The sequence below is a fragment of the Bos indicus x Bos taurus genome, chromosome 20 (genome assembly GCF_003369695.1).
Source record: "Bos indicus x Bos taurus breed Angus x Brahman F1 hybrid chromosome 20, Bos_hybrid_MaternalHap_v2.0, whole genome shotgun sequence".
Lineage (NCBI taxonomy): Eukaryota > Metazoa > Chordata > Mammalia > Artiodactyla > Bovidae > Bos > Bos indicus x Bos taurus.
This window is the reverse complement of record NC_040095.1, coordinates 58101203-58119039: the sequence shown is the minus strand read 5'-3', so window position 1 is coordinate 58119039 and position 17837 is coordinate 58101203. Positions and strand designations below refer to the sequence as shown.

Sequence of the window (17837 nt, the reverse complement as noted above, 5' to 3'; positions counted from 1 at the left end):
CCTGTTCACAGACCGTGGGCTCCATAAAAGTTGCCATCAGGGTCTGGGGCAGTGTCCGGCTCATGCATAGATGACATCTATAAAATCTATAAATAATAATCTATAATAATATAAATATAAATTGTATATATAATATATAAATAACCTATAAATAAATATTTGTGCACCGAGTGACCTCTCATAAAGGCCACTCGTGACCTGACCTTGCTTGTCTGTCTGATCTCAACTCTCTATGCTTGCCTGGCACTGTGTTTTATGAGTGCGTGCTCAGTTGCTTCAGTCATGTCCGACTCTCTGAGACCCTTTGGAGAGTAGTCCGCCAGGCTCCTCTGTCCATGGGATTCTCCAGACAAGAAGACTGGACTGAGTTGTCATTTCCTCCTCCAGGGGAATCTTCCTGACTCAGGGATCGAAGTTGGTTCTTCAGCGTTGCAGGTGATTCTTTACTGCTGAGCCACTGGGGAAGTACACCTGGACTATTAGTGGTTTTCTGAATATGCCATGTTCTCTTTCAGCTAAAGGTCTTTGCTCAAGTTCTTTTCTCTATACAGGATCACCTTTACCTTTGCCTGATCTCACTTGCCTAGTAAACTCATAATCAGTTCAGGAGTCACATTTTGGAAGGTGCCCCCCACACCCCCCCAACCTGCCATGCTCCCTGGTACCCTGACCCAGGTCCCAGTTCCGGGCTCACTGCGCTGCACTGTGGTTGCCTGGTTACTCAACTGCTCGTTTCACCAGACTACTACTGCTGACCAGCCTTCCTGTGTCTACCCAGCACAATGCATGCCACATAACCAAAATTCAGTCTGTGAACCAAAAAAATGTGTTAACTAACATCCAGCTGATGTATCTTGTCCTTCATAAAATCCTCTGACAGCAGGTTTGGTTTTTCCGGGTAAATAAACCTATTTTTGGTAGAACTGATGTATTTGAAATATGCAAAGATATGGCAGTGGCACCATATACCTTCCTGTAGCTCTGATATTTTCTCACGAGATAGACAAGCATTGCCCCTGCTATTTCTACCCTGTCACAGGGGCACCCAATAAATCCTGGATAAGGTGACTCCTTAACAGTAGACACATGGACATAAATAGGATTTAGCACTGGGCCACATGATTAGACTCAAGTGTAAAGCTTAACCAAAGATTTTTTCCGGCTCCTTTTCCCCCCATGTCCTTTGGATGTCAAGCTGTCCCCCTGTGAAGTCAAGTCCTATAACAGAAGTCAGCTGCCATGAAAAGAAAATCAGAAGTTTAGATTCAAAGGAGAATCTTCTCAGAGAAGCTGAGAGAACCCTGCGAAGAGCTAAGTGTGCCCTGACAGGTAAGCAGGGTGATAATCTCAAAATTCAGAAGGATGGGTGCTTGTAAGGGTAAGCAGGCTTGGGGAGAGAGGGCCACCAGTTCAGCAGTGCCAAGGACAGCTGGATGCCAATCTTGTAATTGACATTTATGGTCACACGCTAAGAAAATGATCATGTTGCTCATATAGAAATGGCTCTTCAAATTTTTCCACAACAAGGTGCTGAGTTGACACAAATTTATCTGCAAAAAAGAAACAGACTCACAGATGTAGAGAACAGATTTGTGGTTGCCAAGGTGAGGGGAGGAGGGGCAGGAGGGATGGACTGTGAGTTTAGGGTTGTGCCAACACTTGTGACCCCATGGACTATAGCCTACCAGGCTCCCCTGTCCATGGAATTTTCCAGGTAAGAGTACTGGAGTGGGTTGCTATTTCCTTCTCCAGGGGATCTTCCCAACCCAGGGATTGAACCCTGGTCTCCCACATTGCAGGCAGACGCTTTACCATCTGAGCTGCCTGGGAAGCCCGAGTTTGGGGTTAGCAGATGCAAACTCTGACATATAGAATGGATAAACAACAAGGTCCTACTCTATAGTACAGGGAACTATATTCAATATCCTGTGATAAATCATAGAGGAAAGAATATAAAAAAGAAGGTGTATATAGGTAAAACTGAATCACTTGGCTGTACAGCGGGAATTAACACAACATTGTAAACCACTATACTTCAAAAAAAAAAAAAAAAAAAACCTGTCAGAAAAAGGTGTTGGTTTGGAAACTGGTTTTGTTCCCTAAAATAACAGACTATTACATAAAATGCTGCAAGTCCCTTTACTTTACTTCTAGTAAGATGAATACTTTCTTTACTTGCTTCACCCTGGATTAGAAAAACCAGTGGGACAAGGGATGGGTAATGTTCTATCTGGCTAGATTGTCATTTAATCTCTTTGATAAAAGACTATTCCTCTGTCTATAGCTTCAACCATCCCATTACATGTTCTGTGACATGGACATGGAGCAACTCAGTATTACTGTGGCAAAAGAAATATCATTAAAATTTTTTTCTCAAACTTAAGGTCCTCAGAAAATTTGCATTTGTGGGAAATGGAAAATTCAGAAGTACGTGTGTAGCAGAGCTACCTATGGGAACAGCGTCTTCCAGTGACATGGATAATCAGCACCTTGGATTTCAATCCTCTCAAAGAGTCTGGGTTCCTATAATTTTCCACTCTTATTGTTCTGTTTGTCTGTATTTTAAACAGTGGTTTGGGTTAAATTAGATCATTTATCTTCCCGGTAGTTTTCCAGCCATGTTTTATTTTCTCAAGGATCTATAACTCCCTAAAGGAGACAGCCTCACTCTGTCTATGGAGCTCTGGCCAAGAGCTTGACACCCACACACAAGGTTGTGGTTTAAAGGGAGTGGTGCTAAAATGAAACCTGGTCGCTTTGGTCATCAGAGTCTTTGCTCCGGGCAGCACCATCCGTACTTAGTGCTTCCTGAAGACTGGGAGACAACACAGGGCATGTCCAAAATATAACACTGCTTTTCTCTGTCATTTCTCACACCTGGAGAGGAGTTTCTATAAAGATCAAATTACCAAACAGGTACCAAATTTGGCAAACTCAATTTTCAACTGTTGGTTTCTTCAGTACTTCAGGGAAAAGAAAAAGCATTTTACTTTTGATCTTTTACTCCAGAAAGATGTTAGTTCACTCAAGGATAAATTTTAGTGTCACAGGACCCTCCTCAAATCCTCTTGATCTTTCATTTGAGCATGAAGCTTAGGGCTTCACTGGTGGCTCAGATGGCAAAGAATCTGCCTGCAATGCAGGAGACCCAGGTTCGATTCCTGGGTCAGGGAGATACCCTGAAGAAGGGAATGGCAACCCACTCCAATATTCTTGCCTGGAGAATTCCACGGACAGAGGAGCCTGGTGGGCTACAGTTCATGGGGTCACAAAGAGTTGGACACGACTGAGTGACTAACACTATTTATCTAAACTTAACTTTAATTCAAGATGGTGGGAGACTTGACAAGGAAGAAATATTACTATGAAAATTCTAGTATACTTTAAAAAACCAACACTTCCCATGCTATTTAAGAGTCCTTATGTATTCCTCACCTTGATCGCACACCTTTACTATTAAAATTCCATATTTCCTACTAGTTTTTAATACTTATAAAGTTATATGGTCCCCAGATAATGCTAATTCTTGGTTAATATGTCAAGATTATATCCATCCCACTTTAAAACCAAGTTTAAAATGCTTTTATATTCAAAAGACAGAATAACAACTAACACAACAACAGCTCCATAAACAGTAGCCTGGAATAGACTGACCCTGGGATCTGGGGAGCCTTCTTACTAACCTTCCATGCTTTCTTTCTGCCTATAAACCAGGTGGCACAGTGGTAAAGAATCTGCCTGCCAGTGCAGAAGACACAGGAAATGTGGGTTCGATCCCTCGGATGGGGGATGATCCCCTATAGAAGGAAATAGAAACCCACTCCAGTATTCTCACCTGGAAAATTCCACAGATGGAGGAGCCTGGCAGGCTACAGCCTATGGTATCACAAAGAGTCAGACACAACTGAGCACATACTTATGTATTCTGCTTACTTAATACTGTCTTCATGATTAGGAATAGATATTTTTTCTTGATTCCTCTAGCATCTTAAATTTGGCTGTAGACCTCTGAGCAAGCAGCTCTGAAGCTCCATTCCTTTTCCTGACTCAACTGCAACATTCTGAAATGTCATCAATGCGCTTCTATTGACATTTACAAATGTATTTATTCTAAGAGAAGAAAAAGCTAATGCTGATTTGCCTGTGGAGCTTATGAAATCCAATGACCACCATAGTAACGATGATGGAAATGTCTTGGAAGCTAACATCTCCTGGATCTTGTGCTGTGATGGACACTGTTCTAAGAGCTTCACTTCTCCTGTCCACTCCGTCAGGGATATATTATTATTTCCCAGCTTACTGGCGAGAACACTGGTACATGGAGAGACTAAACCACTTTGTCTAGGAGGCACAGAGCTGGGAGAAGAAGCCAGAACATCTTGACCTCTGGGCTTAAGATCTTAACCATCATTCTGTTATCCTGAACCAAGCCCTCCTTTCACTTTGAAATAGACTTCACAGTCAGGGCCAAATGCTTTCTTTAAACAGAGAGGATTAGCTGAGCAGTACACAAAGAACTTTGGGATGAAGACTGATTTTATGGAAAATTCCAAAGACGTGGAAGCAGGATTATTTTTTAAACTGTGATGTGTTGCAAGCACTACGAGGATAAAAGTGGAAGATGGAAGGAGTGATGCTGAAGTCATCATACATCTGAGTCGTGCGAAGAAAATGAGGCTAAGAGAAATCAGGTCACTAAGGCTCTGGCATGAGCACCACACAACAAAGAGTATGGATGAAACCCGGGAACGCAGACCACATGGGCGTCTCCCCGAGCTTATGTACCAGTTCCATCACTAGGGTGGTAGAAATGCTAAGAGGCTCTCCAGCCTTCGAGAGACACCTTTCCAGAAAGTCTCTGATCTTCCTTTACACTTGGGATAATGCATCATCCTAGAATCTTTAGCTTGTGCAGAATTCCTACTGGATTCTCAACTGTGGGATTCATTTATTGCTGCTCAGGGTTCAGCTATGACTCACTGCTGGTATTTATGTAACTAGCACACACCAAATTTTGTGAAAGATCTCTAAGGGTCTGGGGCTTTTGAACTGACTGATTTTTGGAGGTGACTGTGAGATTCAAAATTAGTCATTAAACAGGTTGGTCCTTCCAGCCCATGGATGCACACACTGGTGCACGGCTACACAGATTCACACACACACTGAGAAAGGAATCCCAACACAATTCAAGTAGGTGATATACAATGGGATAAAGCTACGCCACTGTTTTCTTTGCTGTGTGAATAAGCTTGTCAGGACCTCCACTGCTATTATTGGTCTAAATTATTGACCTGATTTTGAGATTATAGGTAAAGTATAATCATCTCACTGAGTAAACTGTTGAGAACACAAAACAAGGAAGGGACACAAGTGTCACTGTAGCACAAGCAAACCAGGCAAGAGACAAATGGTGTCAGTAGTTGTAGCAAGGGCTCAAGAACTACATATTCTGAATTTATGTTGTCTTTGGGTTCATATCCTGGACAAGCCCAGTGTTTGGGGGCTTCCCTGGTGACTCAGATGGTAAAGTGTCTGCAGGCAATGCGGGAGACACAGGTTTGATTCCTGGGTCAGGAAGAGCCCCTGGAGAAGGGAATGGCAACCCACTCCAGTATTCTTGCCTGGAAAAATCCCATGGATGGAGGAGCCTGGTAGGCTACAGTCCATGGGGTCGCAAAGAGTCGGACACGGCTGAGTGATTCACTTGCTCTCTTGCTTGCTTTTACAACTATAACCATGTTTTGTGATGAATATTTTTCACCAGAAAAGTGATATGATAAAGGAATAAGCTATAGAATGGTGTGGGTAAAATTGAACTGCTTTGAAAATTTCTAAAGAGAGAATGAATTCATTTTGTACTTGCTATTTCATGTACATAATAATGAGCCAGTAAATGCACATACTGAGCTTCCTTCTGCAAATCCAGATTCACTATAATTCAGGTTTGGGATCTTGGGAATTCAGAGTAGACTGAAGCACTGTCTTTCGTCTACATGAATGAGGGGACGAAAGGACCCAATGAAAGGAGACATGTGGGCCCTGTCCACTTGGCCCTCAGAGCCCCAAGGATGCTGCAGCCACAGAAGTATATTTGCTGAGTGTACAATAATGTATTCCAGAAACGTGACTTATGGATCACATAAAGAATACCAACCTCTTACATAGGCAGTGTGGCAGAATCTTGAATGGGCCTTCACACATTATCTTATATAATGTATATAACAATGCTACAGCAACAGAGCAAGCATGGAAAATTCCTATTTTATAGAAAAGGGGCTCAAAGGGATTCTGTGACTTGCCCAAGTTTCTTGGTTAATACATGGTGTGGCCCAAACCAGAAGCCAGGGAGATCTAGAGTATGGCACTCTTTCCTCCTTCAACACTAGGCTGAGGATGGCAGGTGGAGGGGTAGGGGCAGGTGGGATAAACATCCCCCCTGCAATGCCCATCCAGATGGTTAAATACTAGAAGCAAATATTCCTAAAAGAAATCATTACTTTTTTCTGATGGCAGTGTAGTTTGAGGAATCTGAGAGCCTTAGTTGATTAGGCTGGGTGAAGACTCCCTTGAGGTCTTTCCCTTTGAAAGGAGTCTAGGGTGGGCTCCTGGCTGCAAGTGATGCTGGCATAGATGGGAGAGTGTGGCCTTGACCTGTGGCCTGGTCAGCCTTGACCCTGCAGTCTGGCAGAGAAGTTCTGCAGGATGAGTGGCTCAGAAAGCTCCCTGCACAGAAGCTTCCTGTAAGCACCTGAGAAGGGCCTCCGTTAAAGTATTGGGCTGGCCAGAACGTTAGTTTTTGTAACATGTTATGGGCTTCCCAAGTTGTGGTAAAGAACCTGCTGCCCAATGCAGGAGATGTATAGATGTGGGTTTGATCCCCTGGAGGAGAGTATGGCAACCCACTCAAGTATTCTTGCTTGGAGAATCCCATGGACAAGAGTCGCCTCGTGGGTTACAGTCCATGGGGCTGCAAAGAGCTGGACATGACTGAGTGACTTAGCACGCACACACACATGGAAAAACCCAAATGAACTTTTTGACCAACCCAACAGCACAACCCCATTCAAGATCCCAGTGATTCCGAATGTGAAGACCCTGATGTCCCTGCTGCCAGTGGGGCAGGAGCTCAGGCCCCCTCTGGCTCCAGACAGACCTACTGGGCACATCAGGTGCTCCTTCCATGCCTCCAGTGAAGATACAGCGCAAAAGGAAATTTCATACAGGACTGGCTGGAGTGTCAACTCTAATCCTTGGCAAAGGAAGATGTCAAAAGATATTACCATTTAGAGCATACCGTCTCTTTAATTCAGTAATGTCCTATTAGAATCTACCCAAACAAAATAAAGCCCGAGTACAGGATGCCTCTCAAACAAAGGCGTTCATTAAAGCATTCTTTGCAATGGCAGACAGTTGCCAACAATCTGTCTGTCTGCCAACATGGGAAAGGCTAAGTAATAATGATTATTATTTGCTGCATATATGGTCCATGCACACAGGGACATGCTGACCAGCAATCACAGAGCTTGAGGTGCAACTAAACATATCCAACTGGAAATAAAAGCTCATGCTCATAGTGTGAAACTGAAGGTTGTACTGTAAGCAATATAGTATATTCTCACTCCACTAAAAATTTTTTTTAAAAAAGATCTTCAAAAATGGGTAAATATATGGGGATAAGCAGAGAGAAAGTTGGAGAGTGACATACACCAAACCCTTAATACTGTTTATTTTTAGGAGAGATGGGATGAAGGGAGGCAGGAAGAGGAAAATAATCAGCTTGACACTCATATCTGTATAGCTTTCCTTGTGACAAAGAACGTATGTTACTTCAATGGTTTAGAATGAAAAATGAATACACAGAAGATAGATGAAAAGCCAGGGAACCACTCCACAGAGCAAAGTTTTTTTTTTTTTTTTTGGTCACACTGTGGCATGCAGGATCTTAGTTCCCTGATCAGGGATTGAACCTGTGACCCCTGCAATGGAAGGGTAGAGTCCTAACCACTGGACCATCAGGGAAGTCCCTTTTGATAAATTATAAGCATGCTTTTGTGAGGACCTGGGATGATGCCTCTTGGAAGGGTTCCCCTTGTTCATCTTGCTTGAAAGACACCCTGATTTCTGACAGCTTAAACATGAGGCTGAATTCTAGAAGCTGTGTGCCGTCCAAAGACAGCTGTAAGTCTCCAAAATCTAGACCTCTGAGTGTGAGAAAAGACAGATCTGCTCTTGTTTAACTGACCCTCCTGCTGCTGCATGTTCAAGCCCTTTGTTACCTACTTCTACCTCCCACCAGGGCTTCCCTGGTGACTCAGACAGTAAAGAATCTGCCTGCAATGCAGGAGACCCGGGTTTGATCCCTGGGTTGGGAAGATCCCCTGGAGAAGGCACTGGCTACCCACTCCAGTATTCTTGCCTGGAGAATCCCACGGACACAGGAGCCTGGTGAGTTATAGTCCATGGATTGCAAAGAGTCAGACATGGCTGAGTGACTGAACAACCACCACCACCACCACCACCACCTTTTTGACTTTAGCGCTTAAGTCACGATATACTTATGAACAGGTGACACCACAATTGTAACACAGTCTGGCGACTGCAGAAAGACAATGAACCCAGGGGCAGGGAAGGTTTCTTGGAGTTCTATGAACTTCACTATCAGTGCTCCCCTTGGGAAGACCCTGACCTCTGAATTTCCCTGCTGTGCTAGCCCTTAATCCTAGCTGAAATGCCAGCATCTGCCATCCCCTGAGATCAGGGTCAAATCTTTCTTCCCACCAGGAACCCCTCTCTAATAAGTTTCAGCCATATGATTGCTCCTGTCATGAGGAATTATTGTCATCATTTATTTATTCATGGAATGATTTCATTCACTCACATATACTAAGTCAGTATGGGCAATCTGCCTGGCACCGTGCTCTTTATTGACCAACAAACATCATACGATGGTCAAACAGACAGTTAATCTTTTATGGCCACCATGTCAGGTCATAAGGGCTTCCCTCATGGCTCAGTTGGTAAAGAATCTGCCTATAATACAGGAGACCCCGGTTCGATTCCTGGGTTGGGAAGATCCACTGGAGAAGGGGTAGGCTACCCACTGCAGTATTCTTGGGCTTCCCTTGTGGCTCAGCTGGTAAAGAATCTGCCTGCAATGTGAGAGACCTGGGTTTGATCCCTGGGTTGGGAAGATCCCCTGGAGAAAGAAAGATCCACTGGAGTGGAAATACCCACTCCAGTATTCTGGTCTGGAGAATTCCATGGACTGTATAGTCCATGGGGTCTCAAAGGGTCAGACACGACTGAGTGACTTTCCCTTTCACCTTGGTACACATTTATAAAATATATAATAAAATACAATATTTATTATTGCATTATTTATTAATTATAAAAAGGGAAAGGCTACCCACTCCAGTATTCTGGTCTGGAGAATTCCATGGACTATACAGGACATGACTGAGCGACTTTCACTTTCTTTATGTCATGTACCCTGATCAACAGAAAGCATGGGTCCAGGTAAATAAGCTGTACGCTCTAAGTGTATTTGAATATTTCTTTATATTCCCCACAAACCTTTGAATTAGGGGCTTGAGCCTGGCAGGCTGCAGTCCATGGGGGTTGCAAGAGTTGGACACGAATTTTTTTGCAAACGAACAAAAATGAATCGTTCATCAGTAAAAGTCCTGGGGATTAGGGAGGTTTTGTATGACAAGGAGAGGGGCAGGCTCAAGGAGAGGAAGATGGAAAAAGCAGTGGGGACAGGGAGAGAGAGCACAAAGGTGAAGAGAGAAACACACAGAAGGATCATTGATGCAACCAGTGCTAAGATAGAAACACAGCAGCGCACCTCTACAAGCCATACAGACAGGATGATAATTCCAATTGGTCAGAATGAGTGGAAAAGAGCTTTAGAATAAAAGTATATGGAATGAGACCTAAATAGCTGTGCAAAAAGAAATGTACAAAAACTATACTCTTTGGGTATAACTACATGTAAACTCATTTGGCATTACATATAACAGCATTTATAGAAGAATTTAAGAATCATTCCAACCTCAACGTTAGAACTGTTTTACCAAGCCTGAACCTTGAGCTTCCTTATGGCTTAAACACTTGTTTTTGAACCAACTTTAATATCCCCACTATACATTTAGGTCCACTTCAAGTACTTTAAACTCATGTGTCTCAGAGTGCTGATGACCAAGATGCTAAGTTCCTTTGCTAGAAATTCTTGGAAGTGCTCGAGATTTTGGCTTGATAACCTCTGCTTAACACTTGGGAATAAACCAAAGCAAACATTTCTTCCTATTTCACACAGAGTAAAAGGGAATTTCTAAAGGCTATCTGTTAAGTTTCTAAATGGCAAAGTGCAGATTTTTTAAAAATTTATTTATTTTAATTGGAGGCTAATTACTTTACAATATTGTATTGGTTTTGCCATACATCAACATGAATCCGCCATGGGTGTACACGTGCTCCCCATCCTGAACCCCTCCGTCACCTCCCTCCCCACACCCTCCCTCTGGGTCATCCCAGTGCACCAGCCCCAAGCATCCTGTATCCTGCATCGAACGTGGACTGGTGATTCATTTCTTATTTGATATTATACATGTTTCAATGCCATTCTCCCAAATCATCCCACCCTTGCCCTCTCCCACAGAGTCCAAAAGACTGTTCTATACATCTGTGTCTCTTTTGCTGTCTCGCATACAGGGTTATTGTTACCATCTTTCTAAATTCCATATATATGGGTTAGTATACTGTATTGGTGTTTTTCTTTCTGGCTTACTTCACTCTGTATAATAGGCTCCAGTTTCATCCACCTCATTAGAACTGATTCAAATGTATTCTTTTTAATGGCTGAGTAATACTCCGTTGTGTATAATAGCCAGGACATGGAAGCAACCTAGATGCCCATCAGCAGATGAATGGATAAGAAAGCTGTGGTACATATACACAATGGAGTATTACTCAGCCATTAAAAAGAATACATTTGGTTTTTTTTTTTAATTGCACATTAAGATAAAACCAATGAGAGCTCTGGACTTTGAGTAGTAAGTAGATTTTCTCATTGTGTAATTTTGACAGTACATTTTAATCTGTTTTAAAGCTTTAAGATTCCTTTCAATTACTCAATACAGAATATGATGTTTCTTTACAAGTAAAATGATTAAAATTTCCCCTTTGGTCCTGCTAAAAGACCATTTCTACAGAATAAAAGCTTTTTCTCTATAGTCACTTACTGCCATGTGAAGATGAAAGGCCACTGAATAGATAAAAAATGACCAAGTATTATATCACCTAATTTCTAACCCTCTCAAACACAGTTCCATATGACCGCACCACATGTGTTCCTGGCTGATGCAAAAAAGTGAAGAATTCAAAGAGAAAAACACTGATCAGGGAAAAACAGGAAGTCCCAACTTTGAAAAGCACTGAATCCACCTTCTCAGCAAACCACAAAGAGATTAGACAAACCAAGTATTTGTTGACGTTGGCTGTAAGTTTTGGAAGGGACTAGAACCTTAAAATATATCTGGAATGAGACCCAATCCCCTTGTCACTGGTTCTTTTCTTTTGGAAAATGTATTTTAAAGGAACTTCTAAGGAGAAATCTAAACTTACATATTCATCCCTGTAGAGATCTGCATTCTGATATGAAGTTCTGTTTTCAAGAGCTGTCCTAAGTGTATAGGTGCGTGCGCAAGCCATCTTCTCAGGAGTTCTCACAGTGTATTTAATTCTTTTGAAAACCCAGCAAAGTAGGGAGTCTTAGCTCTTGTGAGAGATGGAGAGACTGAAACTCATAGGGAAAAAATAATTTTTCCAAGTCAGAAAGCTGTTTGTGGCAGAGCTGGGACTTTGGCCTGGAAATTCAGCGGAGTGAGCCGGGGAGCATGTGGGCCATCGCTGAGATCTGAGTTCCCCCTTGTCCTAGCTGTGTTCTTTGGGGCACAAGACCTTGCCTCTCTAAGATGCACAGTGCTTAGTAAAATGGGAGTACTTGCCCCAACGGGTCTCCTGTAGGGCAGATTTTAGGGTTAACTGAAATTATGTCCATTTAAGTGCTTAGTACCAAAGGAGGCAAATCACCAACACTTTCTCCCTCCCCCAGACAAAAACTCTGGAGATATGATGCTGTGGACATCTGCCCTGACACAAGCCAGGGCACATCAGGGACTTCCAAGGCTCCCACAGGACCTCAGGATGCCATTGCGTTTTATTCTCTCAGTCAGTGCTCAGATGCTCAGTCGTGTCTGACTCTTTGCAACGCATGGACGGTAGCCGGGCAGGCTCCTCTGTTCATGGGGTTCTTCATGCAAGAATATTGGAGTGGGGTGCCATTTCTTCCTCTAGGGGATCTTCCTGAACCAGCGATCAAACCTGTGTCTCTTGTGTCTCCTGCACTGACAGGCGGATTCTTTACCACTAGTGCCAACTGTGAAGCCCTTATTCTATTTATTTCATTATTCTTAATTAATTTTATTTTAAAAATGTTTCATTTTTAAAGCCATTTTTATATTCATTTATTTATTTTTGGCCACACTGTGCAGCATGTCGGATCTTAGTTCCCCAACCAGGGATCAAACAGGTGCCCCCTTCATTGGAAGCACCGAGTCTCAACCCCTGGACAGCAGGGAAGTCTCAGGATGCAATTTTAGTTCAGGGCATACTGAAAATTATTCCTGAAGACCTGGGGCAGGTCTGGAATTAACTTGCTTTTTGGAGTAGCCGCAGTCTGTGGAGAGATTCAGGCTCCGAATTTTGTCCGGATGCACTGGGTTACACCCACACGGCCTGCAGTGTGATCTCAAGGGGGTTGGTGAAGGACTCTATTTCTGGGTGATGACAAGCTCAGTCCTCCAGAAGTGACTGTGATGACTCAAACTGTATGAAACTTCAGGCTCTCCAACAGTGAGCAGGTGAGGGGCAGCAGGAAGGGAACATTAGTAGGTGCTTTGTGATTTCCATAAAAATGCAAAGATAAGATTCAATGCAGTAATTCCCAAAGCACCTTCTCCACCAAGTGCTGCCTAACCAGGCTCCTTCTGCCTTAATAACGCCTTCCTGCCTCTCATTATTTATACACATTTCCTTTGCTTAAAAGATAAGTGGATATGGGTTCTGAATAAATTCAGCTGTGCAGTCACAAGCAGCAGTAGCAAAGCAAAACCAAGAAAATTCCCCATTACTCAAAATACATCTTCATTAATCTGTCAGCTTTAGAAGGAAACAGGCAGTGTGTGTCACGCAGCATGAGTTTCACATGTTCGAAAGCAGCTTTCAGCGACAGCTCATTAAGTCAGACATCTACCCAGGCATCTACCTCGGGCCCTCCCAGCTCTGCCCGTCACCTGGTAAATCTTGGCCAGGCAGGTGCCGTGTGGACCTGGCCTGTTGGCAATCGCTTGGTTAGGAAGACGGTTCAGCAGCTATCACGTGCCCAGGGCCGTGGAGCATACAAAAGAGACTGGAGACAAGGTCTCTGCCTCTAAGGAAGTTAGAGAACACAGAACCAGTAAAGAGAGATTGGGACTTCCCAGGTGGCGCTAGTAGTAAAGAACCCGCCTGCCAGTGCAGGAGATGGAAGAGATGCGGGTTCAATCCCTGGCTCAGGAAGATCCCCTAGAGGAGGGCATGACAACCCGGCTCTAGTATCCTTGCCTGGGAAATCCTAGGGACAGAGGAGCCTGGCTGGCAACAGTCCAAGGGGTTGCAAAGAGTTGGACATGACTGAAGTGACTTAGCACGCATGCAAAGAGTGATTAAAATGCTAAACGGTGGTAAGATAAGGACTGACAGTGAGACATTTGATCAGCGACAGGCCCATGTGTGCTGGAGAAGACGGGAAGGGTTCTACGGTGGCAAGGAGAAGCGGGGAGGGCTCTGGGTGGGGCTTTGGAGTGATGGAGCAGAGTCTGCTCAGGGCTCACAGAGAAGAGGCTGGGCCTGGGGGATGGAGGGATGAGAGGTCGGGTGAGGTCAGGGATGTGATTGGCAACTGGAAAGACTGAGAGCTTGTTAGCGTAGAGTTTTGAAGGCTGATCTGGTAGGAATGTGTGTAATGGGCTAGCATGAGAAGGAAAGAGCCAGAAAACCACCTCTTATCACAACACGTCAGGGGACAGGTATTCAGTCCAAGACCCAAGGGCCAACATTCATTTTGATGCAACAAGTGAGATCTGCTTCTCACATGCCTTGAACACCCCTCTCTTGGGTCAGTCTCCCTGAGGGCGGGACCTTATCCAGGTTGTCAATCAACACTGATGAAAGGAAAGAACAGGTCAGGATTGTTAGCTGAGATGCAGCGGGGCGGGGCTGGAGTGGGAACTGCCTGAAACTGGGCACTCGGAGCACACAAGCTGGAAACAACGCCAGGGACTAACCATTCTGCAAGTTATGTAAACCAAAAAATAAAACAATAGCTACAGCAGAGCCTTAAAAAAAAAAAAAGAGAGAGAGAGAAAGATGGACATTCTTACGAAGTTATATTTTTGCCTGGAGAATCCCATGGACAGAACACTGGTGGGCTAGTCCCTCAGGTCACAAAGAGTCGGACATGACTTAGCAACTAAATAACAACAATCTTTAGGTAAGGATGTTTGACCAGGCCAGGCAGCCTTGACCTTGACATCTTAGGATCCTGGACTTGAAAAAATGCCCACAGTGGGGTGGGATGGGAGGGAAGCCACGAGGCCTGGGATGGATATATACATATGGCTGATTCATGTTGTTGTACAGCAGAAACTAACAGATCATGATAAAGCAATTATCCTCCAATTAAAAAGAAATGCAACTTTTTCTACTTAGTTCTAGGGGCTCTCCTCACTGAAATTTTTCATTGAGCTTCATCTATATATGAACATAAAAAATTTTTAAGTCAAAAAAAAAAGAAAAGAAAAATGCCCACAGTGATACCATGAGTTGCTGCAGCCTCAACAGATTCTGCACCGTGTGCAGTGACCGCTCACAAGACCTCGTTTATCTCTGGAGCATGCGTGGCCCTGGACCTCATCCTCAGTGGCCCCACCTCTGGCAGCTTTGTTCAGCAGCTCCTGGGAAATTTCTGCAGCCCGGAGGGGTTGTGCCTGTGCAGAAGGCTGGAAGCCTGGTGAATCCCAGAGGGATGGAGGCCAGTGAGACCACCTGCCATCCAGCAGTTTACTGCTGAGGTTAGTTTGCACACTCAGGCTAAGTGGCAAGAGATGCAGAGGTTACTGAGAGGCAGAAAACATCGTCCAAGGACCAGGTGGCCAGGAGCGGGGGATTTACGAGACAGGGGACACAGAGTAAGATGGCAGGAAAGGTGACAGGCTAGAAGGGACCCTGATGCTGCTCAGCTTTACTGCCTCTGCTCTGCACATGAGACTCCTTTATCCCAAGGGAGTCTGCCCTGGACATCTGCAGGGGACACCACGTGGCCCCGGCTGGCTAACCGGCTAGCCGGCTGGGACCCCTTGGTGTCTTCTGGCAGGGCAGCTGGCAAGGTCCTGGCAGGAGCCTTTTCTTGCCCTGTTTGCTCTCTCACGGGGCAGTAAGTCCTCTTCCTCTGCCATCACTGCTTTTCTTTGTTGACTGATGAATGGGGTGACCGCCCACGGGGGTAAAAATGTGTCTAAGTGTTAGAAGCGGTGCTCCTGGAGGATGCATTTGAATCTGCAAAGCTAACGTGTTTACAAAGCAAACGCTTATCTGATGGCAAACTTCTGTTGGGATAAACAGCAATATCGCCAGGGATCTGTTAACCCTGGGGAGAACCAGGTCCCGTGAGATGCAGCTGGAGTCTGTGCAGCTGCCCTGTTCTCTCCAGCAAAGGGCACCACGGTGTCTGTGCCCTGGGAGGACCTCACGGTTTCGAGCAGTGAAGCGCTGTCGGGAAATGCTGGGAACGCCAGCTGTTCTGGGGCAGCAAAACCCATGTGCAAAGGAGGCTTATTTTAGCTACAGTGGAGGCCTGGAAAAAGGTGAATTACTCAAGCTGGAAGTGTAACGTGCAGCTTCCTGAGTGCCCAGCCCCGCCTTGGCATTGACTGCGAAGCCAAGAAAGGCGGACGTGGGGTTGCTGAGAAAACCCTTGACCTGAAGGCAGCTGACGCGGCCCGGAGCCCTGAGGATGTTCTAACAAAATCTTCCTTTGCTCTCTCTCTCCTTTTTTCATTGTCACCCTAATTACTGAATTAGTTCTCCTTCCACAGAAAATCCTTTTGCTTGCTGTTAGATCAGTTTAAAGGTATATCACCCCAGGTTTCCTAATGGCTGCAATTTGTAAAAGCGCTGTGGTTAAAAGCTGACCCTCACAGACAGATCACTTCCTAAGGTGCTGCTGAATTTTTTTTCCCATGGAGATGATAAACCCAACACGCAAATGACAGAGCTGGCTACAAATCATACAGCAAGTGTGCTTTTTAACAGACACAGCCTTAAGATCTGGAACGGACCAGTCTCCTTTTCTTGGAATTGGACTGAGGTTGCACTTAGCACTACCTTGTCCTAAAACTTCGAAGAAACCCATACTGCGTTCGCGTCAGCACCAGGTGAGGCAATGGAAATAGAACTGCTTTTGTGCTTTGGGAGGCATGCTCTTGTGTTTCCCTTTGCTTGGCTGTATGTTTCCAGAGGCAGTGGCACTAGAAGGCACGGAAATCGTGTGTACTCTGCAACTTGGCTGAGGGACCTCAAATGCCCGGATCCAAGTGTGGTCCAAAGCTTATCCACCGCACCTCACCCCTCACATGCTGCTGCAAACAGGAGCTCTTTTCAGAAGTTGGAGTTTTCATGTTCATGCACAGAAACATTTACTATTTTCTCTGCGGCATTTTAATGACAACACACAATTCGGTCACTGGTTTGGGGCCCCTGAAACTCCAATCCTTTGACCACCTGATGTGAAGAACTGACTCCTTGGAAAAGGTGCTGATGCTGGGAAAGATTGAAGGCGGGAGGAGAAAGGGATGACAGACAATGAGATGGTTGGATGGCATCACCGACTTGATGGACATGAGTGTGAGCAAGCTCTGGGAGTTGGTGATGGACAGGGGAGCCTGGCGTGCTGCAGTCCATGGAGTCGCAAAGAGTCGGACACAACTGAGCAACTGAACTGAACTTGGAGCCCCTATCACCAAACATCAAAATCAAGCAAGAAGAGGGTGGAAACAATTGACCTTAAAGGAGAGTAAAATTCAATTGTGATCTACTGAATATTGTTGTTTGCTATTTGAACAGGCATTTTGTTGTTGTTGTTTTGGATTTGAAAAAAAGAAAGATACAGCTTTTCCTTCTAAACTAGAGAATTCTCTTAACAATATTTTAGGGTTCTTAAGCTCACTTTAAGTGAAAGTAAGTCTCAAATCATGTGAAATTGACTTAAGGAGAAAATGAAGAAGGAAAATGCTGGATTCTTGAAGCAAGCCCTCACCCTTTTCAAATGAGAACTCATAAGACATATTGCAAAAGCAGATTGTAGCACAAAATATACAAAGGCAAATATAGTGAGATGAGCCCAGAGACTGTGAGGCTGGTTAATTACTCCTCTTGCAACGTAATAACACCTTATTACTATTTTGTTCCTTGGAGCCTAGTAAAGTTAAAATTATATTGGACATATTTTCCTTTCAGATTGTCAAGTGAATCGCTGCCAAAAAAAAAAAAAATTCTTTTTCATGTGATATTTCTTACAAAGAAATTTATATCTGTGCTCTTTGGGTTTCATTTTGATGTGTATATCTTAGAAGGTTTAACAGAATCCCTGGACAAAAAGGTTTCTTTTTTCCAGGCTGTTTCATTTCAGTTCAGTTCAGTATCTCAGTCGTGTCCGACTCTTTGTGACCCCATGGACT

General features: G+C 44.2%; 1 protein-coding gene and 1 non-coding gene across 2 annotated transcripts in view; both read right to left on the bottom strand.

The window, feature by feature from the left end:
• ANKH (ANKH inorganic pyrophosphate transport regulator) overlaps window positions 1-17837 on the bottom strand; it is a 170018-nt gene that overhangs the window by 83638 nt on the left and 68543 nt on the right. The gene's annotated exons all lie outside the window — the stretch shown is intronic.
• TRNAG-UCC lies at window positions 7947-8019 on the bottom strand. The gene has a single exon. It is a non-coding gene; the product is annotated as a tRNA-Gly (tRNA).